Source organism: Adiantum capillus-veneris, chromosome 14 (assembly GCF_014529385.1).
Source record: "Adiantum capillus-veneris isolate H3 chromosome 14, ASM1452938v2, whole genome shotgun sequence".
Lineage (NCBI taxonomy): Eukaryota > Viridiplantae > Streptophyta > Polypodiopsida > Polypodiales > Pteridaceae > Adiantum > Adiantum capillus-veneris.
In genome coordinates this window covers 35,807,093-35,834,801 of record NC_140944.1, presented here as the reverse complement: position 1 = coordinate 35,834,801, position 27,709 = coordinate 35,807,093, and the positions used below count along the sequence as shown (strand labels likewise).

General features: G+C 41.8%; 1 pseudogene; it reads left to right on the top strand.

Moving 5' to 3' along the window:
* The first annotated feature begins 14,300 nt into the window (after nucleotides 1-14,300).
* LOC147442209 (uncharacterized) lies at nucleotides 14,301-21,360 on the top strand (annotated as a pseudogene).
* The last annotated feature ends 6,349 nt before the right edge of the window (nucleotides 21,361-27,709 follow it).

The window sequence follows — 27,709 nt, the reverse complement described above, 5'->3', positions numbered from 1 at the left end:
TGTCTTTGTCCTTTAGTTTCTTGTCAAGCTTCTCCTTCGCCTGCGTAGCTTTCCTCTTGTAGCACTCGTATGATGCTTCTCTTTTCCACTCAAGCTCAGCTAAGGTAAGAAGTCGATCCATCCATGCTTCCTGATCATCTTGTGCTGCTTTGTCATGAAGTCGCATTGTTGGAATGTTGAGCTCAATTGGTTGTAAAGCCTCTTGACCATAGACCAAGCGAAATGGTGTAAACTCCGTGGCTTTTCTATATGTGGTTCGATACGCCCACAAGGCACCATCCAAGAAGTCATCCCACAACTTTGTCTTGTTTTTCACCATCTTTCTAATGATGCCCGCAATGACACCATTAGCTTTTTCTACCAAACCATTTGATTGGGGATAGTAGGGTGTACTGTGACAATGTAGAATGTGAAGTTCTTCACAAACTTCTGTGAGCAATCCCTTTCTAAACCCTGGACCATTATCAGAAACAATCTCCAAAGGTGTGTCAAATCTGCAACAAATGTGATTGTACACAAACTTGCTAACTGTCCTCTCATTCACTCTTACCACACTTTGAGCTTCCACCCACCTAGTCATATAGTCTACAACCACTAGAATGTAGAGTTTACCATTTTTTGTCCTAGGCAGAGGACCCATAGCATCAATGCCCCACTTTTCAAAGGGTCCATTTGCAAGCACTATTTGCCTCGGGCCATGCACTAACCTTCTATTTCCATTTATCTGACAATTGTGATAGCTTTTACACCAATGTTGAACATCCACGTGCAAGCTTGGCCAAACATACCCCGCAAGCAAAATCTTCTTCACAGTTGATTCTTGGGAAAAATGACCACCACATGCCTCTTCATGCAAACCTTTTAGAATGGCTGGAATTTCCTTGATAGTTGGTACTCTTCTGCACACTTGATCCTTCCCTCTTTGATAGAGGGAGCCTTCTAGGAAGAGATAGAAACTTGCCTTCTTCATGAGTCTCCTCTTCTGAGCCTTCCTGAAGTCTTGTGGAAACTCGCCCTCCAAAATGTAGCTAATAATGGGAGTCAATGACTCCAATCCCTGGTATCTCGGTTGCTTGACAGTTGCTGCCACCATGATGACCTGTACTTCTTTCTCAACACATGTAACTACTTGCTGTGCAAGTAAATCGGCATCTTCATTCTGTTTCCTAGGAATATGATATAGTTGCACTTCTTCAAATTGATTAAACAATCTACGAATGGCATGAACTTTTGTCCGTAAGCTTTCATTCTTGCATGCCCAAATGCCTAAAATCTGTTTAACAATGAGAAGTGCATCTCCCTTTAACATGAGGCGTTGTATCCCTTGGCCAATGCACATCTTCAAACCATGAATTAGTGTGTCGTATTCTGCTTCATTGTTGCTAGCTGAACTTGGTAGATTGAACTTCTCTTTCATGACCACCTCTCCACTTGGGTTGAGCAACACTAGCCCTCCCCCGGCTTTTCCTGTGGCTCGACGAAAAGCTCCATCAAAGAACAAGGTAAAAGCATTAGGAATACTTTTTGGTGGTGGTAATGGTAGGGTCTTTACTTCAGGCACCTTAATCTCCTTTTCATGCACCCTATAAGTGAGAATCCCTGCCAATTGTGCACGCACACTATCTTCTACCTTGAAAGAGTATTGAAACTCTTTCAACTCCATAATCCACTTTGAGATCCTAGTACTAAGATTCATTTGAGATGACACCCAAGGGAACAAATTCTCTGCAGTGAGAATTACAAAAGGTTTTGGGAGCAAGAAGGATCTAAACTTCCTTATCGCAAACATGAGAGAAAGCATCATGAGTTCTGCCTCCGTGTAGCCTCTCTCTAAAGCATTCATGACCCTACTAGCAAAGTAGATGGGTCGCATCCTTGTATTGTGGGGATCTTGTTGTAGCAACACAGCACCAATTGTTTCCCTTCCAACACTAGAGCTAACAAAGAATGTGTACTCCCAACAAGGAGGCATGAGTGTTGGTAGCTCTGACAAAATGACTTTAATGTTACAAAAATACTCTTCAAGCTCATCAGACCATGCAAATTCTACTTGTTGTGTCAACTTTTGCAAAGGATGAAGCAACTCCGAAGCTAAGTAAATAAAGCGTGACATATACTTCACTTTTTGAATGAATGATATGACCTCTTTGAGATTCTTGGGTGAGGGGAGCTCAATAAGAGCCTTTGCCTTTGAAGGATCCACCTCAATGCCTTTACAGGAAACCTTGTGACCAAGCAAGATCACTTCATCCTCAGCTATGTGACACTTGTCGGGGTTGAGTTGACCTCCCATGTCATAGAGCTTCTTTAAACCTTCTTCTACCCTTTGTAGATGCAATGATTTTGAGCTATAAATGCAAAAATCATCAATAAAAACCGTAATGGACTTTCCAAAGAATGCTTGAAACACCATGTTCATGAGCGTTGGAAAGTTGCAGGAGCATTTGTCAGGCCAAATGGCATGACTCTAAAAGCATAACAACCCCAAGGAGTGATAAAGGTTGTTTTCAATTGATCCTCCAATGCGATACCTATTTGAAAGTAACCCGAGTAGCCATCACACACAGTGTACTTCTCATGACCAGCTACTTCATTTAGTATCTCATCCTGAAATGGGAGGGGAAAGTGATCTCTTTTTGTTGCCTCATTAAGTGGACGATAATCCACACACACCCTCCACTTGCCGTTTTTCTTAGGAGTGACAACAACGGGTGAGACCCACTCTGAATTCTCCACTGGATAAATGAAACCTGCTGCTAGAAGCTTTCTTACCTCCTTGAGTAGAGCCTGCTCCTTAATGACTCCTAGCCTTCGTAGCTTTTGAGCCTTAGGTGTGGCCTCTGGCTTCAACTCAATCTTGTGTTGAACAACATCTACTCCACGCACATCGGTGTAGTCTTTAGCAAAAAGCCTCGGAAATTTCCTTAGCACACATTTGAACTCCTCTCTTTCATCCTTTGTAAGTGTTGTAGACAACATACCTTCTAACATTCCTTCATCTTCCACCTTTTGGTTCTCTTGGGAACCTACCTCTTCCAAACCTCGACAAGAGGTCTCCTGGTTGTTTGGCTTAAACCTTACCCCCATGACTTCAATGGAGGACTCCTCTTCAGTAATGCTGCCGCTACTTTCTTCTTCTGAAGTGTTTTCAGTCCAATATTCTTCCGTCTCACTTCGAGATGATTCTTCATGGAGCTCCTCCTGGCGTTGCTCCTTCATGTCAAAGACAACCTTCTTGTGATTGTCATTCCTGCAAATTAATTTCCCACTCTCCCAATCCTGCAAAGCTCGCATTTTCATTAGCCATGGTCTTCCTAGGATAAATGGATAACCACTTCCCTTGGTCGACATAACATAAAAATCCACCGCTTTCTTAATGCCAAAGGCCTCTACAAAGACATTTTTACAAATGCCTACACACCTAGACTTGCTATTGTTTGCCATCTTGACTTTGATTTCAGGTGTCTCATGGATGTGCATGCCTAGTCTTTGCATGAGCCCTTATGTCATGATGCAAATTTGTGCACCCCCATCCACTAGACCTTTCCCAACCAATCTTCCTTTTATGTAACAATCTAGCACAGGTGTAATATCCTCGTTCATTTCAGCATGTGCAATTTTTACAACAGGAAAACTCTCTTTTACCTTTCTCCTAGTGCTAACTGCCTTTGTTAAATCCCTCCTAACTTGTGGACATAATGCAAGAAATTGAGGCCATGAAATATCAGGACTCTTACCTCTCATGTCTTCTAACAAGTCGTACGGAGCCATACCATGTCCAAGAGGGAAGTCTTGGAGGTTGATACGACGTCGAGTCCTCTTGGTTTCCTTGGTTTCCTTTGCCTTCTTGCCTTGTCCATGGTCACTTTGTGATGTGACTCCTTCTTTCCCTTTACCTTTTCCTCGGCCACGCTTAATGCCATTGGCTTCCATGTCAACCTCATTTGAATTTGTCACCTCTACCACATGCACATTTGGATCTGGAAAAGGTGGAACTCCTTCTACCCCTTGTGGAGGTGGTCTCGGTCCATTTGGCCTTTGTAGAAGCCTTGGTTGTTGACCAGCTCCTTCTCCTGCATTCATCACTGGGTAATTCAAGTTAGGTCTCCCTGGCTCTCCACGGGGCCAAGGACAATTATACATCCCATGTCCAGACTCTCCGCAATTCCAACATTGCAAGACTCTCCTAGTTCGTGGCTCTCTCTCTTCTGACTTCTTTGCTTGTCCCTTTGGACCTACAGCTTGTGCAAGGTGAATTGACAGGCTGCTTAAAGATTCATTTAACTTCTCAATCACTTCAGTCGTTACCTCAGGAAGCTCCCTAGATGTTGATGCTTGTGACTTACCTTTGGGTCTAAGAACTTCTATTGGAACCTCTCCCCTTAAGCACTTGATTTTCCTATACTTCTCAACAGCCCTAGTTTCAGCTGCATCAAAAGTAGCAGGTGCACCCGCCTCAACTTTTACCTTAAGGTCAGGAAAGAGTCTGGCTATGAACCTCTCCTTCTTTAAAAATTCTGCACCATCACCAGGGTTAGCAACATTTCGTATCCATAGAGCCCAAAGACGTAGAAACTCTTACTTGTACAAGTAGTAGTCATCTAAGTCTTTTTGCTTATGAGAAACAATGTCTTGCCATAGTTTTTGAGTGTTTTGGGGATCAAAGAAGTATCTCTTAAAATGATTCAAAACTTCTGTGTAATTCCCTTTAACTTCCTCAGGCAAAGAGTCAAACCAAGTGCTAGCATCTTTCCTAAGGACCACCTCAAACATTTCTACACGTTCTTGATCAGTAACTATCCTCTTGATACGGCAAGACATCTTGAAATTCGCTAGAAATAATTCTGCATCCTCTCCAGGCTCTCCAAAGAAAAGAGGATATCCAGACATTTGGCGTTGGCTCTCCATTGAATTGATTTCAAAGTGACGCGTTTTTGTTTTTTCTTTCTTTAAAAGATTTACACAATAATATTTTCTAAATTGCACTCTATTCTACAACAAAATAAAAATATTCACATCAAATGACCTATGATAATCAATAAGAGGTAGAATGACAGGGTTTGGTGACGCGAGAATTTCTCCTACTCTTTGGGCACCAAACATGAACACCATACATTGTTGAAAATGGATTTTCCTACTAATTGCAATGTTTATTCTAATGTGTGGAGTGAAATGGAAGGGGAAAACCTCTATTCCTGGGCCATTATCCATGGTCTATGCATGACCTAATGCTTAAAACAAAACAAAAATATAGACGTTCAAACTAAGGTCGTACCTAATGAGAGGCAAAATAAAAGGATTTACTGAAGAGTTTATCTCGGCCAACCTAAGAGGACCCAAAATTCTACGAATGACACGTTGAAATTGCAACTTAGTACTAACAATTATGTGTACCTTTTGCCTTGCAATGGGAATGAAGGGATCATACAAATTTTCATGATTCATGCAAACTACTTGACTATGCTAAAGGTTGATTCTACACAAAAATACACAAGCCGTCCTCAGTGGGGGCACCAATTTGAGGCGGTCTGGGGCGGGCAACAAGAAGAGTGGCCTCCAAGCACTCTTCTAGGCTCCCATGTTGCTCAATTGGGTTGGGGTTGGAAAAAACAACAAACACACACACAAACCCGCAACCTAACCCTACACAAATTGGGGCACCACCTAGTTTTGGATGCGAACTAGGACGCGTAGAGAGAGAGAGAGAGAGAGAGAGAGAGAGAGAGAGAGAGAGAGAGAGAGAGAGAGAGAGAGAGAGAGAGAGAGAGAGATAGTGCTCGGGCTGCTTTGAAACGTATCGGCAATGATCAAGCAAACACAACTATATATTTAAGAAAGAGAGAGAAAGGGGGAGGGGGTGCTTGTTGCATTAAGACCTCCTTACAAATCTGTCATGACAAATCAAAGTGAGATTAGTATTTGTTCAACATATCTTGCGTAAATTTCACCACAACACATCACAAGAAAAGCCACCCCAATCACTGTCTTAAGGCCAGGGGAGTCCTCTCCACCCTGTCGCCCTCTTACAGTATGTGGGATTTATGGCTAGATTGATGACAACACCAGAGACAAGCTATCAAGAACTTAACAAAAAACACCAAGACACTTACGCATCATTGTTGTCCATTACTTCACGTTGGAAGGGAGACAAAGTATCCAAGCTTAGTCCAAATCCACCCTCCTTGATTCAGCAAATGTTGGGCTTACACTAGTAGGAGAAATGATAGATTTCGTACTCTCAATTGAATGATCACTCTCCCTCTTACAACGGCATAGAGTTCCCTTGCTAATCCCCTATTACAACATGCACATGCATAAGACAATGAGCTTCCACTCAAGAGCTCCTTCTAGAGAGGTTGAGCTTGGCTTCTCAAGCTATAGCTCTTGCTTATGGCTCCCCCTTTTGTGCTAGCTACACCCTCCTTTTATAGCAATTTTGAAGACTAGGGTTACTCCTCTAACCATGGTTGGGTTAGATTTTCAGCAATTTATCTAATTTCTTTTGCTTGGAATTATCAAGAAGTTGGTGGGGAAAGAGAGAGGAGAGAAATGGAGGTGATAGGACTTTTCATAGTGGGTTAGTGTTAGTAGAGTTAGTATTAATTTACAAATGGAATTGGATATTTACAATGGGAGTATCCATGTAGGATACAAATAAGGAAGAAAAACTCTTAAGAGGTAAGAAAAGGTGGATTTCTTACAAGGTTGATGCTCCAACTGTCTTGAGTAGGGCCAATTTTGACGCTTGTTGACGGTCCACTAGCTTTGACAGTACATTTTTTCTCCACTCTTGACATTTCTTGAGAGACAAGGTAATTGAAGCTGAGTAATCAACCACCATGATGCTGTCTTTTAAGAGAAGAGGCTGAATTTTGTGGTTTTTTTGATAGATATGGGTAAATTGGAGAAGGAAAAATGAGACTAGGTGGTCAATTTTGGAATGGAATTGTGTGTGGGAGGTATGAGTTCACCATGGTTTCTCTTATTCTTCAAGGTTGAGGAGAAGGTGAGTAGGGTGCAGAGAGGAGTGGTGAGAGAGGTGGGGATGATGAATAGAGAAGTGTGTGTGAAAGAGAAAAATGATAAAGTGAAAGAGAGAGTGTGGCTGCATAGCATGGGAAAACTGGGGTCCACTAATAAAATCATAGCTCACAGCTCGTAGCTCAAAAAAATATGAAAAAATTTGAGGCAAAAGTTCAGCCCACGAGCTACAACGTTTGTTTGTATCACCTTTTCAAATTCGGAGAGCAAGTGAACTTTAAAAATTCAGCAAAACCGACGGTTTTTTTCCACTGCACAAGGTCCTTGTGGGATCCTTCTTTGGATGATTCTTTTGAATACCTCCAAGAGTGAGCCCTCCATAGTGCATGTATGCATGCCACCTACCCTTGACCTTATTTGGTAGGTCTATAATTGAAGATATTGTTGAGATTGTGATATAAGTGAATAGTACAACTAAGAAAATCAAATATTGAGGGGTCTAAAAAATATGTACATGTCAAATATAAATAATATAAGTGGAAAAAATATAAAGGGGTCAAAAGAAATATCTCTCATTATGAGGCTACCATAAAAAGATAAATATTCTTGGTGTTCTAATTTTTTAGAAAAAAAACAAAATAGATGTAGGAAGGGAAAATTCACAATAGTGAAAAAAATATACACATAAATAAAACTAGTTTTTTTGGATTTTTGTTGGGGTGGAGTTACACCAAATATAAGAGAAGCTTACATGAAAATATTTCTATATGGAATAAAGAGTATGAAAAATGGTAAGAAAAATTGTGGTAATGGTGAGGCAATGTACAGAGCATAAATAACACACACCTAGGTAGAAATATTTAAATAAATACCAAAATAATTATGAAAAAATCTTTTATTTAGGCCCTATATACAAAGAAATATTTACATACGCATGGGCCATAATATACTTATATTTTTTATTTTTTTTTGGCTCAACTAGCCCAATGACTAGCTATTTGAGGGTTTTTTAAGAAGATATGGGAAAAGTCCCGTGACTCACGCACGCCTATGTACAGTGAAATGGTAGGGATAGCCACAGTGTTTGGGTGATTTTGGTAGGGTGAAGTAACTCACTGTGGCAATTACAAAGAGCCGAAAAACAGCTATCAACGGTAAAAGTCAGTAGCAACTGCATGCATATCCTCAGGCTCACAAGCAACTGACCCATCGGGTCTCCTCAGCTGAGTGACCTTGGCATGCGAGTGCCGAGGTCCTACTGTCTCAAAAAATGCACCAGGTACTCTGTCACCTACCTGATTCCACTGAGATGCCTGTCGGTGAAAGGCAAACTCATGGCACCTCTCCTCTGTGCAAACAAGGTCCTGTCGAGCCTGCTGTAACTGCTCCTCCAACCATGGACTGTCTGGATGCTGCTCCTGCATCCTCTGTAGTGAAGCAATGCCTCGTCTGAGCAGCTGCTCCTCCTCTCTCGCTGCGGCCCGTCGATCCAAAGACTCCTGGAGAAAAAAGTGGCTAAGCTGAGCTAGGCCTAAGGCCACTCTGTCTGCCGGTAGAGCCTGGCTGTCCATGCCCTCTGTCCAAAGAGCCTCTACCCTCTCTCTGAGTGTTGTGTCCAACAAGACCCGCTCTGGGATGCGAAGCATCGTGCTCCCACTCCTCTGCCTGTCTGCCACTGTGAAGATCACTGGTGCATGGTCCGAGAAGGATGTCCCTGCCAGGATGCCCACTGATCCCCCCAAGTCACTGAAGTGGTCATTAGTGTAGAAGAGATCTATCCACGATAGATTCACTCCTCCCACTCTGCGGTCTGATCTAGAGAAGGCAAGACTCTTTGGAGGCCTCACAAAGCCAGAATGCTGCCATGTATCCAAGACCCTCAAGGTCATACACAACCTCTCCCAAGCTGCTAACTCGACTCCATGCACAGTAGCATGGCTGCCTCCGATCCTGTCAGAAGGGTCCTCCAACATGTTGAAGTCCCCTCCTACACACCAATGGTCAACCCGTGGCAAAGACTGAACAATCTATGACCAAAACTCTGCACGAGCACTCGCCACATTGGGCGCATAGATGTTCAGGAAGCCCACAAGGCCACCCTGAACCTACAAAGTAATCCACTGAGCCCTGCCTGGCACAATAATCCCTCTGCCCACAATGGCCTGCTGCAATGAGTCCGCAATAGTCATACATACCCCACCCTGGATGCCTCAAGGTCCAAAAGCAGCTGACCAAAAGGTATCATAACGTCCACGCAAAATCTGACCACAACGCCGGATGCGGCTCTCAGACAAATGGTGCTCTTGGAGCATAAGGAGATCAATCTCTCCTCCCACAAGGCAACGCTGAAGCTCCTACCGCAATCGGCCCCGCTGTCGCTAAAACTCGGGCCCACCTAATCCCTGCACGTTCCATGAGACGATCCTCATGGGGAGAGAGAGAGAATAGATGCTGCAGCAGCATCAAGACGGGCTATCTTCGAGGCAGGCTTGGATGGGGAGTAATCCGCATCCGAGCGTCCTCTAGATAGGCGAGCCTGTAGTGAGTGCCTGGCCCAAGCCCAAGCAGAGCGAGCCGAGCGTAAAGCAACCTCCTCTGTCAAGGAGTCCTCACGTATGTATACATAGCAAGGCAAACACTGTGTATAAGCGAAAAAGTACACCACAATGTGCCTATATCCTGCTGAGTCTGGGGTGTCACCGCAAACTTGGCCAGTGGCCACAAAGTCTGCAGCAAATCTGTAACTCCAAGTTCTCCCATGTGGTGAGAGAACTCGAGAACCTATGTATGCAACCATCCCACCACTAAGTCGAGGGACCACTCTGTCTCGGTCCTACCGCAGAGAGGAAAGGAGAAACCAACTGATGAGTCCAAGGCCTCTGTCCCCCTAGCGGCAAGGAACAGAGCGTGGACCCTGAAGCAAGCTGCCTCGTGGTTTGCTGCGGAATCGCCAAGAAAGCGAGTGAATCTGTAATCGAAGAAGTCCCAGCAGCGCCGGAGGTCAATTCTCGTCAGACCACGAGGGATAGCTGCAAGGGAAGATGTCTGAATCTGCAAAGGGGGCTGCAAGAAGGGCTGACCCTCTCTCGCTAGGCGACTGGTGGCAAGAAAGCGAGTGAATCTGTAATCGAAGAAGTCCCAGCGGCGCCGGAGGTCAATTCTCGTCAGACCACGAGGGATAGCTGCAAGGGAAGATGTCTGAATCTGCAAAGGGGGCTGCAAGAAGGGCTGACCCTCTCTCGCTAGGCGACTGGTGGCAAAAGCGCTGCCAAGAGATCTCCTAGCCACCGGCGAGGGAAGAGTCTCCTGAGTCGACTGTGGTACTGAAGCAGGAGGAGGGGGAGAAGGAGATGGGGGGGGCGGAGGAGAAGAGAAGCGGGGCGGGATGACAGAGACAGGGGGGCGAGGTGGGGAGTGGGCGGGAGAAAAGGGCGGGGGAGGGGATGAGGAGGAAGAGGGGAAATCTGAAGGTGGAGGGGCTGGCGAGGGTGAAACGGAAGAGAAGGCTGGCGTAGGAGGCTCCTCCTGCTCAAGAGGACCAAAGCGGTTCCCCGTGGGAACCCACTGCTGCTGAGTAGGCACCTGAGGGCCACTCTGAGTGCCAGGCTGTCGCTGTGGCCCCTGGCGTCGACGGCCACGGGCCTGCTGCCACCCCTCCTCCGCTCGAGCCCCAAGCTCGGAGGGTGGCTCAGAATCTGTGTGTTGTGTCGCTGGCTGAGGCTGCAGCTGAGGCTAAGGTGCAGGTCGTGGTCTCCTCCGTGGACAGGCCTTCGCTAGGTGGCCCATCTCTCTGCAAATGAAGCACTGGTTCGGGAGACTCGAGTACTCCACACTCTGCCTAAACCAACCCCCACTCACCCGAGGCAAAAGGATGACCTTCGGGAGCCTGTGGGTATCTCTGACCAAAACTCGAACTGAAGGGATGTCGTCCGCCTTGGCAGCTACTGATGCTGCCATACGAGGTGTCTCCAGAACAGTCCCGATGGCGGAGCCAATCCTGGAGAGCAGTGGAAGGTACTCCCTCCGTAAACCCGGAAAACAGACTGAGATGGGGATGTCTGCCTCCTCTACGAGCACATCCGATGTCGGGTCAAAACCGTGTCGCCACTGTCGAAAGTGGGCGCATGATGCTCGGATAGGCAGTGGACTCATAGCTATGACCTTGGAGGCCATCTCGGAAGTCTCGAACTCGATCTGGTAGTACCCCCGTCCGAGGATCTGGACATCCAAAATCTTGCCCACCTCTGCGAGAAGGCAGGCATGGAGAAGGTCACGCAGCTCTCCTCTGCTGGGTCGGGTGCCGAGAATCTTGCAAATGACCGAGGTCGCCTGCAGACGCTCTACCTCATCGGCTAGGATCGCTTGCTCTATCGGTGAGAGAGCAAGTCGAATGGTGGGCTCAGCCGTGTCGAGCGAGGGGGATTCGGAGGTGGAGCATGAGCCTCCATTAGTGTCTGCTGCTCTGAATGAGAAGGGCGGATGAGAAGGCCAACGCTTGAGAGCTCGGCAAGGAGAAACCAACTGAGAATCCACTGCCAAGCAATTCAAACGAGGCCTGAGGGGGGGGGGGGGGGGGGCGTGGGGATAAGGGGTTGGAGCGGCGAGGCAGCGGCCAACGAACAACAGGGGGGGCAGCGGGCGGGGCTGCACTCTGGCTGGGCTGCGCGCAGGCTGGGTGTAAGCTCAGCAGTCGGTGTGGACAGACAGCGCGCAACAAGGGCAGCGCGAGGGAGAGGGCGAAGGGGGGGCTATGGCGCGGGGGAGCAGGAGCAGGCGGGGGGGGGGGGGGGGGGGGGAGGGGAACACGCAGGAGCAGCAACGAGCACCGTCAAGAATTTGTTGTCTCATGAGCTGAAAAAAACTCAACATTTTTTTGGAATATCAATTCCATCTTTAACCTTGTCCTTGCACAACATTTCACAACCTAAACTGTGTGAAAAAACGGGTCCTATTTTTGGCTTTTTTCAACTTTTTGCAACTATACCACTCTAGAATTCATGTTTGTGAGGTCTATAATGCTAGACAACTATCTTTAGTAGTCCTCAACATGTCCTGATGCTTCTAGGGAGAAATAAATGTTAAAGTTGTAAGTTATGACCAAATTGCAAAAATTATCAAATCCTATTTTTTAGCCAATTTTAGCTCTTCTATGATTTTTTTGGTGGCTTTCACGATATCCAAATGCACTTTTGATTTTCTATGTCGCATATTGTAACATAAAGCTAATATTCCTTGAGTTTTGGGGCACCTAATACCCTATTTTGCATAGTAGACAACGATGGTTGATTTTTTCAATTATAGAAGAAAACGAAACATTCTAGTATATCAAGTATAGCTTTTCCAATATTGTTAGTTTCTTGTGACAACTACATGCATTTTGTAGGTAGTAACCATATCTAGTCATAAGGATCCAATTTGGCTAGATATTGAATAGTTTCTATGGGATTCTACAACTCATAATGTTGAACCCAGTTTTTTCATGTTTGTTGTATTTAACACTTCATCTGTGTCCCCAAGATTCCCCTTGGTAAGAGATGTATTATTCTTTTGACATGCTCCATGGCTCCTTATGAACCTAAAGGACAATAGGGAACTAAGAAAACATGCATATATTATTTGTATCGAGCGTGGCTATAGAAACTTTGATGATAGATTTGCTGAATGGTAAAAATTCAACTTTTTTGTACCTATTTCTTTTGGCAAAACAAAAACTAGTGAGTGAGAAGCAATCATATGTTCTGATCACCAACCCATTGAAGTTAACTAGGGAATTTATCTCAAGTCCTACAAAAATCCCTAATCTTAGTTTTATGCAACAAAACGTAAGAAATGACTGTTTTGATGAAAATGTACTGGTCCATCAACTTTGGAGGCTTGGTGTGACCAAAAGATGAGAAATTTTACAAGTTTCTTATTTTTTACATGTGTATTAGGCCTTGAACTATAACCTCATGAAAGGATTTTACAAAATGAGTGGATCTACTATGGTTTTGGAGGTTTTTTTCAAAACCCTGAAAGGACACTTTTATGTCCTGTTAGGTTACCAACCTAGTGTTAAGTGTGATACCGTATCAAAACACAACAAAAAATGAATATTCTTCTACTTTTGTCTTTCTTTTGTAAACGCTTGTGCAATTAGAAACTTTGAGTCTCTCTGGGATTTGGCTACCTAGTTGACTCTTCGGATGTGATAAGCTTCTCGAGATCAAATCAACAACTTTCTTTAGGTTCATCTAGACAAATTCGAAAACAATGTGCTTTGGAATTGAGTGTCTCATGAAGACAAAGGCCATACCCTCAAAAAGGAAACTCAAACATGTCCAAACAGAGTGCTGAGTACCACAAGTGCATAGAGGAGAGAATGTTTTGGCACTCTTAAAAGATCTAATGTCTTACAATCTCTTGGTAAGCTCAAAATCAACATGTGAGAACAACCCAACAAGATATTGTCTCACTGAGGAATGATGGAGTGCCTTCATGCTCCAATATTGCTATTAGGTAAGAGAAACTTGTAATTATGAGAATGCATATGGTACAAAGAGTGGTCTTTTTTGAATGCACAAGACACAAATAGAGAGAGAGAGAGAGAGAGAGAGAGAGAGAGAGAGAGAGAGAGAGAGAGGGAGAGTGAAAAGTGTATATGTAGTTAATCAACACAAAACAGACATGACTTTCTAGACCATTCTTTTGGTTGTGGCATTTTATAACTCTTCACAAATGTCTGATTGACTGTGTGTATTGTTATGAAATCATGAGAGATTTAATTTGGTGTGAATTGTTTCCCTGATCGACAAATTTTTGTGTGATTTGACTAGTTCTATTATTTTGGACTTAGCTAATATTGCATTTGTGACATGCTCATTATAGATAGATCTATTTTTTTCACAAAATTTGTCATTTCTAGTTTTCATGAAGACTTGCTTGCTTTCTTCAAAATACTTGTGAGACACTAAAATTCATGAGTTACAGGTTGATTGGACATATATGATGATTGCCTTCTGTGATGGCTTTAAGACGGGAAAAAAAATTGAAAGCTTTGGACATTTACAGGATGACAACATTACTCAATTGACTTTCAAGTTAAACATGATATGCTGTTTTAAGATGTACTACTGTCGTACAAACAAACTAGATTTTTTAACATTACTACATGCAAAATATTCTTGTGCTTCCGACTTTAAATGGACTTTAGTTTTTTGTTCCAAAGATGTCTTTCTGGTGTATGCAAATATTGATGTGATATATAATTGAGTTATGGTTTGAGCATTTGTTAACTTGAATAATGTAGGCATTGATTAAGAAATAGAGTTTTATGGGAGATGTCTTTCAGCATAAGGGAGAAGAAGACATATATATTGAAGGTGATTAAGTCTTCCACTTCACTCATCCAACTTTCAGGGAAACTTCAACAGATAATTACTAATCCAGGTAAGTTTATCATCGTCAAATCCAAGAAACGCTCACCTTGATAGACTATACTGATTCATCTGTATGCTTGGGTTGCCTTTTGTTTTTTCCCCTTGCTTTTTGAAGAGTCTTTAAAAAATGAATAGCGTTTTGATTTAAACCATCGTGGTTGCATCTGTACAGTCAGTCTTTCTTCTTCTACGTTCATTCATCCTCTAGAGAAATTATGACTGACACTCGTTATTTCGGCTATATATGCCATCGTCAAATCTAATTGTGAGACTTTTTTACTGCATTGATTATCCTATGGGAAGGCTTTGATAGAGAATTTTTACCTCAATTCAGTCTGTCGTTCCCTGAATCCAAAAGTATCCATTTCCTTCCACTTTGTTGATCGATTTTTTAGGGAGTCTTTGCCAGATAATTGTTGATTTTATTGGGTTTGTCGTTCTTCAAACCAATGAGCACTTGCATCCATTGACTCATCATCGGAAGACAGTTCAACAAACAATCATTACTTTGACTATATTTGTCGTCCTTGAATCTGTATGCTGAGTCTATTTTGCTATCTTGATAATTCTTTGGGAGGACCTCGACAGATGACCGTTGCCTCGATTTTATTTGCCGTTTTTCAAACCCATAAGTAAAGGTTCTTCCTTCAGTTGGAGCCACCGTGGCTTCATCGACACGACGAGCCTCTTTTTTTGCATTACGTCAAATTTCAAAGAGAGTGCAATAGACAGTTGTCACTACAACTACAACTGTTGTGTGGTGAGGTTATAATATGCTATGCTAACTATCTTCTAGAAAGACTTTGACAAGTAAGCGTTATCTTGAATTTTCATGTCGTTCTTTGAATCGGGAAGCCATTATTTCTTTGCTATCTTTCAAAAAACATCTGATAGACAGTTGTCACTTCGGCTATATTTGTTATCATTGAATCCGTATAACAAACTTATTTTTACTTCATTAACCAACTCTTGGAAAGATTTCATTCATACACTTGGCCTCTTCATAGAATCTGCTGATTTATTTTTATGCTTGGCTTGTCTTTTGCTTCTCTTCCTTGCTTTTCCAAGAGTCTTTAAAAATTGAATCTCATTTTGGTTTAAATTGTCGTGGTTTCATCTGCGTAGTCAGTCTCTTCTCTTCTGCGTTCATGCATCCTCGATAAAATTTTTGACAGACAGTCGTTATTTCGGCTATATCTACCATCATTAAATCTACGTTGTGCATTTATTTTATTATACTGATTATCTTGTGAGAAGGCTTTGGCAGATGATTGTCACCTTGATTGAGTCTGTCGTCCCCTGAATCCAGAAGTATCCATTTTCTTCCACTTTGTTGATTGCTCTTTTGGGAGTCTTCACCAGATAATCGTTGATTTGATTGGGTTTGTCATTGTTCCAACCAATGAGTGATTGCATTCATTGACTCATCATCTGAAGACACTTCGACAAATAGTCATTACTTTGATTATATATGTCTTCCTTCAATTTGTATGATGAGTCTATTTTGCTATCTTGATAATTCTTTGGGAAGACTTCGATAGATGACTATTGCCTCGGTTTTATCTACCATTTTTTAAATCCAAGAATAAAGGTTATTGCTTCATTTGGAATCACCGTGGCTTCATCGACAGGAGGAGCCTCTTTTTTTTCATTAGCTTATCTTTCGAAGATACTTTCACAGACAGTCGCCACTTTGGCTATATCTATCGTGCGGTGAGGTTATATTATGCTATGTTGATTATGTTCTGGAGAGACTTTGACAAGCATTGTCTTGATTTTGTCTACCATTCTTTGAATCGGGAAGCGATTGTCTCTTTCCTATCTTCCAAAAGAACTTTGATAGAGAGTCGTCACTTCGGCTGCTCGATTGAGTTTCTCATTGCTCAAACCAATGATCGATTTACAAAGGACCGTTACCTCGATTCAGTTTATTATTCCCTGGATCCAAAAGTATCCATTTCCTTATGCTTTGTTGATCGATCTTTTGGGGAGTCCTCGACAGACAATCATTGACTCGATTGGGTTTGGTGTTGTTTGAACCAATGAGCGGTTGAAGTCATCGACTCATCATTCAAAGATACTTCGACAAACAGTCGTTACTTCGGCTATATCTGTCGTCCTTGTATTTGTATGGTGAATCTATTATGCTACCTTGATAATCTTTTGGGAAGGCTTCGTCAAATGACCGTTTCCTCGGTTTAGTCTACCGCTTTCAAATCCAAGAATAAACTTGTTTGCTTGAGTTAGAACCACAGTAGCTTCATCCACATATCGGATCACAAAGGGGCCCTTTAAGGAGTTTGACTTTATCTCTCTCTACCAAAATGGGTGCATGGATAAATGTTTGCAAACAAAACCCAAAGATGGCAGAGGTTTGACAGTTAGAATGTACTCTTTAAGCTCTATCTATTGATATATAGCACACCGTAAGATTCCTCATATTTTAGAAGATTCTTTTTTTGATTCACTTAGATTTCGATAGAGTTGTCACATCATATGTGAATCAAAAAAAGAATCTTCTAAAATATGAGGAATCTCATGGTGTGCTATATATCAGTAGATAGAGCTTGAAGAGGATATTGTAACTGTCAAACCTCCACCAACTTTGGAGTTTGTTTACAAAAACTTATCCATGCGTCCGTTTTGGTAGAGAGAGGTAAAGTCAAACTCCTTAAAGGGCCCCTTTGTGAGTCCAAATTTCACCTAATGTTCTTTTTTTGCATGGACCACTGCTTGAAGAAACTTTGTTGGACTGTCATCATTTTTGCTCTATCTGCCATCATAAAATTTGTACAACAAGTTTACTTTACTACATTGACCATCTTCCGACACTATCTTTCAAAGAAACTTTGACAGAAAGATGCCACTTAGATAACATCTGCCATCATTGAATTTGTGCCTTTATAAATAAACAAGATTTTGATAGAAGATCGTTCTTCTGGCTTGCGCTCGCCACCATCAAGCCTACAAATTATAGATTCACACTAAGTCATGATTGCATATACAATTATTTGTATGATCCACGATTACGGTTTGACATGAGGATTTGACTTGTTGTAACAAACGCATTTTTAAAAAAAAACACAGATATAAACTCACGTGCTCATTGTTATACAAGTTTGCGACAAAAGACGTTGACCAAGATTATCAATTCAGATGTAAAGAAAAGAGTTCGACGTCAAATTCTGATGATGGTATCGTCACTGTCTACAAGACATATATATGCAATTGTTGTGAGTGAAGTAAAACTTTACAACCTTGTGCAAGAGATTTTCAGATAAACAAAAAAACAATTCCTAGGCACTGACGGAGAAAGCATAAAGCATTTTTTGCTTAGTATAAATGGCAATCTACCCAAGTGTGCCCGTGACCTTGGCAAGAACTTCCAACATAGATGGATACAATGAAAATTAATCACTTCTATGACAGATGGAGAGTAGACAAAGAAAAGTCCAAGCCAGCAAAATCAGTAGATAGCCAATTCTACGTGAGCAAGAGAATGCAGAAGACGATACTCACTACAACAGAAAAAAGCGATGAAGGAGCATCTACAAATGTACACATATTAGAAGACACTGCTACTAGAGAAGCTACCATTTATTGTGTACTGTATATGATACATCATGTAGCATGATGATTCGAGTGCTTGTTGAGGCTCTGATGCTAGGCAAGAGGCTTGAAAAGGGATCATATGGAGAGATTTTTGAATGTAATGTTCAAGGTGTCTCGTACTTTCCAGCATCCATTACATATTGTGCTAAACAATTTACTGGAGCTCGTGCAAGAATACAAAAATCTTTTCCTCATGAAGCATCGATTGATTTGGCACATCCAAGAATAGTTCGAGCTCGTGGTCATACTCACAAAGAGCCATGGTGGTTTTTGTTCCCCTTCTTTAATGGAGGAAATCTTGGGACCATCATGCAAAGCCTGCCGAGCTCTTATGGAACTTTTGCGGGCATGCTGAAACCTGATTCATCAGATGAGAGAGAAGACACGAAAAAAGGAAAGAAAAAGATGGGATCGAACATAGGCCTACAAATATTGCAATAAAATAAGATCACGAGGCAAGAGCATGGAGAGCTATAGAGCTACTGGATATTTCTTCTCCCTATCCTTCGACTAAAGTGACTGATATGTACACTTTCGCTTGGTTGATATAAATTTTCACAATCTTCTGTGATGAGTTTAGACACTTCTACAAAATCAAATGGAATGGACATTTAGAAACCGACACTGGAGTCATTAAAGAGTGGATGACAGAATATAAGTGTATTGTACCAGAAGATAGAAAAACAACAATGGATCTTTTAGAGAGATTACATAAGCTTGATTTGAAATATGAGAAGTGCTCACGACCTATTTATGAAATCTCACCACATCTCGTTTAAGCCAATATCTTTTCAAGCATTAAATAAGATTTTGTATATATATATATATATATATATATATGTACATGGTTTTCTCGTCCTTTAAAATTTTTTCAATGATATTGGTTTCTCCTCTTTTTTTGCTTCCTGGATTCCCAAATCATGCAGCTTCTTTGTTCTTCGATATTAAGTGTGTCATGATATTAATGTAGAAACAACATAACTATGTCTTGCTCTTTTTATATACAGGGAACAAAAGCTCGTTTGACACACTTTAATACAATTCAAGAAGTATTTAATTTAGTATTTAATCATTTGAAATTTACACAGTTTACTCTACTTGACAAGTGAGATGTTTTTTTTTAAAATTTGACATATTATAAAAATGAATGTTAGTCTCATAGCTAGAGCTTTCTTATGTCTGAAAATAAGATTCACAAGACGACATCATTACTTAGAGATGTAATTTTATCATCTTCAATCATCAAACACCTCTCTCTCTCTCTCTCTCTCTCTCTCTCTCTCTCTCTCTCTCCCCTTCCCTCAATGCCTTGTATTTTGAAAATGTTTCAAAGCTTAAAATAAATTTTGCTTGTAATTGACACAATTTACTATTCCTATTTCACAAGATGCTCACTATGCTACCTTCTTTGCCATGTTCTCTTTTAATTATCTCACTTTAATGGTTATATTATAGAGCACTAACATATAGCTTTCAATATGGCTTTCCGTTCTTACAACACAGAAAAATGGTCACATTGATAGTACCATCTTTTGTTGCTTTTAATAGCAAATAAAATCTTATTGCTATAATACTATATATAGTGAGCTTTGAGTTTTTGATTATTTTGTAGAACCAAGCAAAAAAAATCAAGCACAATGTAGTGATGTTCCAGTCAAAGAAAAATGCGCATATTCAAAGCGAAGCAGCGCTCCAACCGAGCTTAGTGAAACATTTGTGAGCTCCCCTGCCAAGGGCCGAAAAAAGAGCTGTAGAAAATGAACATGCTTTCATTGTTGAATAATGCTTTCCAAAGAACAAAGAACAGTCTCAGAATTAGCATCATTATTTGTGCATTGCATTTGCGCAATTAAATTTTATTGAAATGCAACATAAAATGCATACTTCTTAACAAGTGCACGAAGCGTTCATCGATCTAGTGGTTCAAAAGCCCCATATAACAATGCAACAAATCAAGATGTCAAGCATGCACACGACACACAATATCTACTTGAAAATTTGATCTCCATGCCTAAAAACATTGATGTGATCAACCTTGAAGATAATGACAACGATGATGATGAAATGATCGCGTATCAAACAAGCCCGCAAGCAAGAACCTCACTTTCGTTGCTTCATTTTGTATCTTTGTAATGTGACATCTCGATTTGCTATATGTTAAATAACTACGGTACACACAACATTAATGAAGCATTTAACAATAAATATTTTAAAGTGGTCATTGTAGATTCACACAATTTAAACACCATCATAGTTGTTACAAGAGCTTCGCTCATAAATCTTTTTCCTCAACAAGCTGAAAGGTGGTAAATTTGTACGCATAGAGAGTGCTTTTGTGAGACAAAAGAATAGCAAGGATGGAGGTAGAGCATCCCTTTCTTTGTATTTAGATGGCTCATCAGTTATTACTACTGGTATGCCTTTTTCCGCCAACTTGAGCTTCTACCTTGAGATTAAAATCGGAGCTTTTTTGAATGAAGCAACAAGTCCTCACCTGAAGAACTATCTGGGAACTATTGCATTTGTCGTCATCAAATGTGACAACATTGAAGTTGGAACTTCCTCCATCCGTGGAAAGCTTTTAGTTGCAGATGGACCTGATGACAGTGATCGTGAAAATGTAAGCCTCATTTAAACGTTGATTGAAATCAATCTTCTATATTGTAACTCACAAACTTTGATTTCTATAGTTTTCATTTGTGAATGACTAAAAAGAAAACTGCAAAAACATTGTGAGAGAGATTGAGAATCGAACAACAGCTATGCGTGCACAAGAAATATCGGTCTTTCTATGGAAAAGGAGATGCTCTATCTATTCTAGATCTGACTATCTTACTACCAGTTCAAAGCAACTGGCTTTGTCATGGATTACTTCAGACTTACAATAAGCAAACAGAGGACCTTGGATACGGTCAAGAGGTGTGCGCAAGCTTAAAATAATGTATAAGAGAAATATTACAACTGCTTTGACATGACGCACTACTTGCAGATTACTGGCATCTTGCAATTTACGAACATAAATAGTGTTCTCATCGAGCCTGCTTGTAAAAATTGCCAGTCTAATAAAATACAAAAGACTACAGAAAGTTTGTACTACGTCACATGTGAAAGCTTTACAAAAGTAGTTCAAATTCCAAAGCTCCAGGTGAAGATCAAAATGTGAGAAAAGAAAATTGTGCATATGTAGCTTACCGGAAGTTTAGTTGATGATGTACTACATTTATGAAAGTCTATTTGCAATGTCTACATTAAAAGTGTCATTACTGCGAGAGAGATACTTGCTTCAGCCTCTCGAATTGGGAGAGAAAGACAAAGTGCCTTCACTTTACACATAGATAAAATCCGATAGAAAAAGATATACATTGTAAATAAATACAGCTGACAAAGACTGTCTTCTAAAATAAAAGAATGTACATAGAAAACTTTGAACAATTACGTGTATACATAGAACGCTCAGAACAACTACGTCTTGTAATGTTACTACTTTTCTCTGATCACTTTGTTGTTTTGTAGAGAAGTTGTTTTAGAAAAATAAATATGTGGCCAATATTGTCGATTTTACCATATATTTTCAATTGTTATTTCTTCAGCATGTTCTGACTGCTCATGTGTGTGTGTGTGTGTGTGTGTGTGTGTGAGAGAGAGAGAGAGAGAGAGAGAGAGAGTAAACAAAGACAAGACAAACAACAACATGAAAGAAAAGTGTGCGCTCCTTGCCGCACTGTCGAAGCAAGGGACTTGCCAATACACCGTATGCGAGCCACAAACGGCTCCAAGCACACAACAAGCCTAAACTAGCAAGCTCAAGAAAACAAAGGGTGTGTCACTCACCGCTCTACGCTCGCCTTCGTGGTGGATTCCTCGCCGTGATGAAGAAGAAGCTGCAGTCGTGCCGTGCTCAACCGCTTCGCCGCCGTCGTGCCTTCGTAATGCTCGATCGCACACACACTCTCCCTCTCTCTCTCTCTCACACACACACACACAAGGAGGTGAAGAAGAAGAAGATGGAGATGGAGCAAGAGCACTCTTCAATTGCACAAATGAGAGAATGAGTAAAAATTAGGTTTAGTTGGCTTTTATAGGAGCTCACCCCATTCACACTTGGGCGCCCATGCTTAGCCAACTAATCCCTTGAATGTCCCAGTTAGAGTGCGCCTCTCATCGACGATCACTCTTACCCTTTTCCTATTGGTCCGACAAGCCCGGTACCTGACTCTACCAAATACATAATACGCGTCCATCGTAGGTGATAGGTGTCCGTGAGCCGTGAGGGTTAACATGCCCCCCTTCCTGATGTAGATTCCGTTCTCGGAAGCTATTGAGTTGAAGCTAGTTCGTCGAGGTGGAAGAGCATTTGAGATGAATGTCCTTAGCCTTCTTCAGTCACTGCAAAATCAAACAACATTGCCACAGTAATTGCATTCTCTTAAAAAGCATATGCAGTTTTAGGTAGAAAAATTGATTGGTCAAAGAATTTGAAACAATTTGTTAGCAATGAACATTAAATTGCAATGTAATCAAATGCATAAACAGATGTAAAGGTAAAAAATTAAACAAGTCTGGGGTCGCTAATATGACGGTCGAAAAGCACTAGAGATCGAATATTAATACCATGGGTAAGCTTCTTAATTTTCTGTGGTCAATTAAGTTGTTTAATCGCGAGAGCCAAGTATTCATGTTCGAGGGCTGACTAGAGGCTATATCTAGAAAACCTTGTAGTTAAGCTACCATAAAAGGAATTTCTCATGAAATCATCGCCTGACTGATTACTTTTTCTTTGACCCCCCAAGGTCTTTTCACAGTGATTCAATAATGAAGTGGGTGCTTATTTTGTATGCCTTGGGTTTTTTGCTTCTCAAGGAAAAGCGCCCACACTGGGAACCTCTAGGGCTCTAGTACCATAGGCGATACATGTGAGTGAAGTACCAAATCAAGCTGAGATTTCTCTTCCAGCTTAAAATTTTACATTGTGGCACTTTGATTTTTTGCTTGTTCATTTTCATCATTTTAATTTTGTAACTTTGGGGGGTCATATAACACTGTTACCCTCCCCAGGCTCATCACATTAGTAAACTCCCTTTATAATACTTAAGCTAAAGGTCACTAGTGTTAAGCCCACTAGAAAGCCCTAGTACATTTCATACAATGCTGCCTAAATCGGATTAAGAACCTAAGTAACCATTGCTTATTAGGAAGGCATTCCCCATGGTATTAAGAGAAGATTTCTAATACCTAGCTTGGTCAAACTAGCTTAGTCGGACTGCTTGATTTTTACACCTAAACAAGTGATTATGACAAAACATTACATTGAATTAAATGTTTGATACTAAGCCAATGCGCTGAATATTATGCTACCAATCACAATCAAAGCAGACAAACATGGATGCAAAAAAGATAAGGGCAATGCTAATGGACAAGAAACACATGTTTGTGTTGATGGTCGCGCTTGATTTGAAGAGTGAGTCGAGATAAAGATTCCATGAAGGTCCAAATCCTATCAATAGCAACACGCTCCTGTACACACTATGAAACACAAACAATACCTCTAGGAGGCACATCAGTGGGAAAAGAGAACTTTGCTAATCACTCAACTCTAAAACAGAAACACTCCTATCGTACTAATCTTACCTACCCTCCATCACTCAAGTGATGAGGATCAAAGGTGTTTTATGGCATAGGTTTCTGTTTCACTGTACCAGATGTGACATGTGTAGGTCTGAGTCAATGTTTTGACTTTAATGTGCATACTCGTTTGCTAATTGCTCTTGCTCTTTTTTTTTTTTTTTTGTGAGTATAAAGCTTTATATGTACATTCCCTAAGATTGGAATTGAGAGGTCAGGGAAAAAGGTTGAGAGGGAAACAAGTGAATGATGTTTGTCAGCAAACACTCCCCCCTTCCTTGGGTAGATCATACCATTTGAAATGAGCTTGTCACCCTTTGAAACCAATTGTTCCAGTTGGTAATAGGTGAGGATTTTTGCCAGTAGTTTTCTATTACCCTAGGTGCCTTGTCAAGTTGCAACGGTGGTAAGGTACTCTCCCAGGATCGAACTTGAAGTGGTTCATTAGGTGATTCTTGAACACTGGGAGGTGTGGATTCTTTTGTAGCTTCATGGAGGTCCACTACTATAGATGGAGGCTGTGTAGAAGCTTTTACCTCTATGGATGTATTACATGAGGAGCTAGAAGCTTCATGGGACTCCCCCCTTCCTGAGCTAGGTGGAACAAATCGTTCTTTCTTTGGTACCCAAACTAGCTCGGGAGCAAGTGTGTAGCATTCTGTGATTTTTTTCTTTCCACGATCATTGATTCGTTTTGGAGCTACGGGATTGGGCTCACTTGGGTCAGGTGATAGGTAAGAGCACAATCTACGTTTTGGCACCCAGATTTGATCATTTCCTTGATAGTAGCCTTGGGCTTCCAATAGTCGTTTAGGGATCCACCGCAACATTTTCTTACTTTTCTTGGAGCGAGTGGTACGTTTCTTACAAGGCTTCTGTTTTTTTGCACTAGCTATGGTCACTAAAGAAGCTTTAGGGACCCACTTGTATGTTTTCTTCGTTACATTAGGATGAGTCTTGTCGGAAGCGATATGCATTGCTTGTAGCATATTTAAGGGTACATGCATTTCATCCCCCTCAGGTGTTACCCAGGTCGTCCCCCTATTTCCCCAAGTGTCTATGGTTGATGCTAGGTGGACCCAATCCACATTGTCTGATTCCGTCATACCCGGTAACACATCCATGTAAGGAGAATCTTGGCCAATGTCTGTATCCTTCTTACAAGTGTAACAATATTGTAGTGGGGCCGAGTGAACTATGGTGTCAGAGCGATGATCAATAATGGTTTTACTCCCTAAGGGGTGTACCTTACCAGTCACCAAATCCACTCTAAGGACAGAGTCTTGGAATTGCAAATAGACATGATTTTTAGACCAATCGTGAACCATTTGTGCTTCCCTCATGAATGGTCGTCCTAAAATCATTTCATATGACATAAGGTGTTTAGAGAAATCCATTACAATGAACGTATGTCGTACCTTGTGTCCTAGAACTTTGATCTTAAGATCCTTGAGCATCCCCATAGGTTTGGCTATGGTACCATTTGCCATCTTTACCACAATGTTAGTAACACTGAGGCGGGGTTTTCCCATGGATTCCCAACAATCTTTTGTAACGATGCTAACTCCCGCACCACCATCAAGAATTTCCTTTATAGTTAATCCCTTGGTAGTGATGGGTAGGGTCGCATTAGACTCGTCGCCTTCAAAATACTGGCCTAATTCGTTAATGGGTACCTCGATCACAGACTCGTGTCCATCTAAGTCAAGTGATTGCACATGATTTTCCTCATCAATCATAATCGAGTCAGGCCTATTTGGTTGCGCAAACTGCGGTAATCCCGTTCGTAGCTCTCCGTTAAGGAATGCTCGAAGTGCAAAGAATAACTCAGGATCTCCATACAGCTTTGCTATGATCGTGGTTCGGACCCCAGAAGACATGAAGTCCACTAGTTTGGCAACATTCATTGGTGTTTTGCAGGGTATAGGTCCTTGACTAGGAATTGGTGAGGATGGAATCTCATATTCCTCAATGGGATCAGGTATTCCTTCGTTAAACATCCTTCCCAACAAGAAGGGTGTATGCTCACTTTTTGATGTCCTGTCCTCACTCCCTTCTTGGATGATACTAGATATGGCTAACGGTCTATGGTTCATGTGGGGTGGATGAACTTGCGTGGGAAACACTGTGTCATGAATTTTGACCTGCATGGGTTCTGGTTCTAGTTTCCTTTGAGTCTCCTCCACTAAACCTCTTAGATGTTTCACCTGCTCAATCTCGTCTACTGGGTTTGGGTACGTCCCAATCTTCTTTTTACGATTCTTCCCTTTTTGCCCCTGCGGTTTATCTTGGGGGTCTTGGATTGGATTTGGAAACACTTGTGGTGTTTTCAGAGGCTCTTTATGGTTTTCTCTTATTCGGTTTTCATTTGGTTCCATGTTACGGTTTTCTTTGTCGGTCTTTCCCTTTGTGGTATTGGTTCTAGTCTCCATTGTCTCGACTGAATCTGAATCATCCTCGAGGTCATTCATATACACGGGGTCATCTCCTGTTCCTATGTTTGTTTTGAAACTTGGCTTTGAATTTTCCGTATTCTGCGACTTCTTCCTTCGTGTCTTCTTTTTCTTTGCTTGGATAACTGACGCGGTATCTCTCTCTTTGAGGATATGTCCTGGCCCTTGAAGCATGGACCGTGTAATCGCATAAGCGGGTGCGACGGGTGGTATTGGCGATGTCACACTAGCAATTTCGACCAAATTTAGGGGTGTGATTTTAGGCGCATTTGGGTTATAGGGGCATTGGGCAATCAAGTGATCTATGCCACAACGATTACATGTGAGTATTGGCATTGCAGACGTGCTCCCTTGATTCACTTGCATCTGTGCAGCATTCTTTTGCAGCCTAATAGGGCACTCCGCTACTCGATGTGATCCACCACACTCGTAGCATTGAAGAGGTGGCCTCCTAGCCTGGGTGTTGATATTTTGACCTCTGGATGCGAGAGCAGCAGCTTGATAAACCGGCTTGACTTGTCCCCAACAATCTTCCATGTAGTATATAGGACATTCTTCCAATGTATCAAGTCCGTAGGCAATACTAGTGTCTATTTCCTCCTCACAACCATCTGCATAAGCATTAGATGGCTCGCAACCCACTTGGTTCATAGGGGCGACTCTTGGATGCGGGGGCTGCGGTCCTAGCACAGGAGGTGGTAGCGGTGTAGCTTGTACAACATTTTGAGGTCTAGGGACCATGTGTTGCGGTAGTTGCTCAACAGGTGGAGTAGGCATCAATACAGGAGCTCGAGGTGCATCCATCCAGGCTACAGGTGGTCTATTTGCCATCATACGTTTGATCATTAAACAATCCTTAGCTTGGTGACCATACCTACCACATGCGTTGCAAGTTCCATTAAATTTTACTCTAAACGTAGGGCACTCACTAGTGCTATGTGGGCCTAAGCAAATGGAACACCATTGTTGCTCCCTTCTTGGATACATGTGACTATTTTGAGGGGGTCGATTATCCTTAAGAGACTCTTGGATTGCCTTGGTGAGGTCTGTCAAGAATGTCTCAAATACCTTTGGCTCATTGGCAATGGGCTTTGCAGTCATGGGTTCATACTCAATGGCTTGTGAGCTAGTGGATCTCGTGTCAGTAGACACCCTCATGCCTGCTATCATCAAGTTGTCCTCTAACTGGATTGCATTGGCAGTGACATCTTCCCAGGTTGTGATACCTCTAATCACTAGTCCATTATAGATTCCTTCATTCCTCAACCCTCGAATGAATCGATCAAGCAGTTGGTTATTGTTGAAGCGCTCATTTACAGGGCAGCGAGAGTTTAAGTGCTTTAGACGACTAATGAAGTCCCTTACTGACTCTCCTTCCTTACGTTCGGCCTTCTGTAGCTGAGATGCTACACCCCAAAGCACACCTTCTCGTATGTACTCCTTTAGAAACAACCTTCGAAGGGTAGGGTAGATTGTTTTCTCGTCCATCCTTAGGGTCCTATACCAATCTCCAGCCTTCCCACTTAATGTCAAGCTTAAGGCATTGCACTTATGTAGTTCGTTGCGTTCCCCTAAGGAATCACATACTTGTTCAAACACTTCAATGTGTTTTCTAGCATCTTC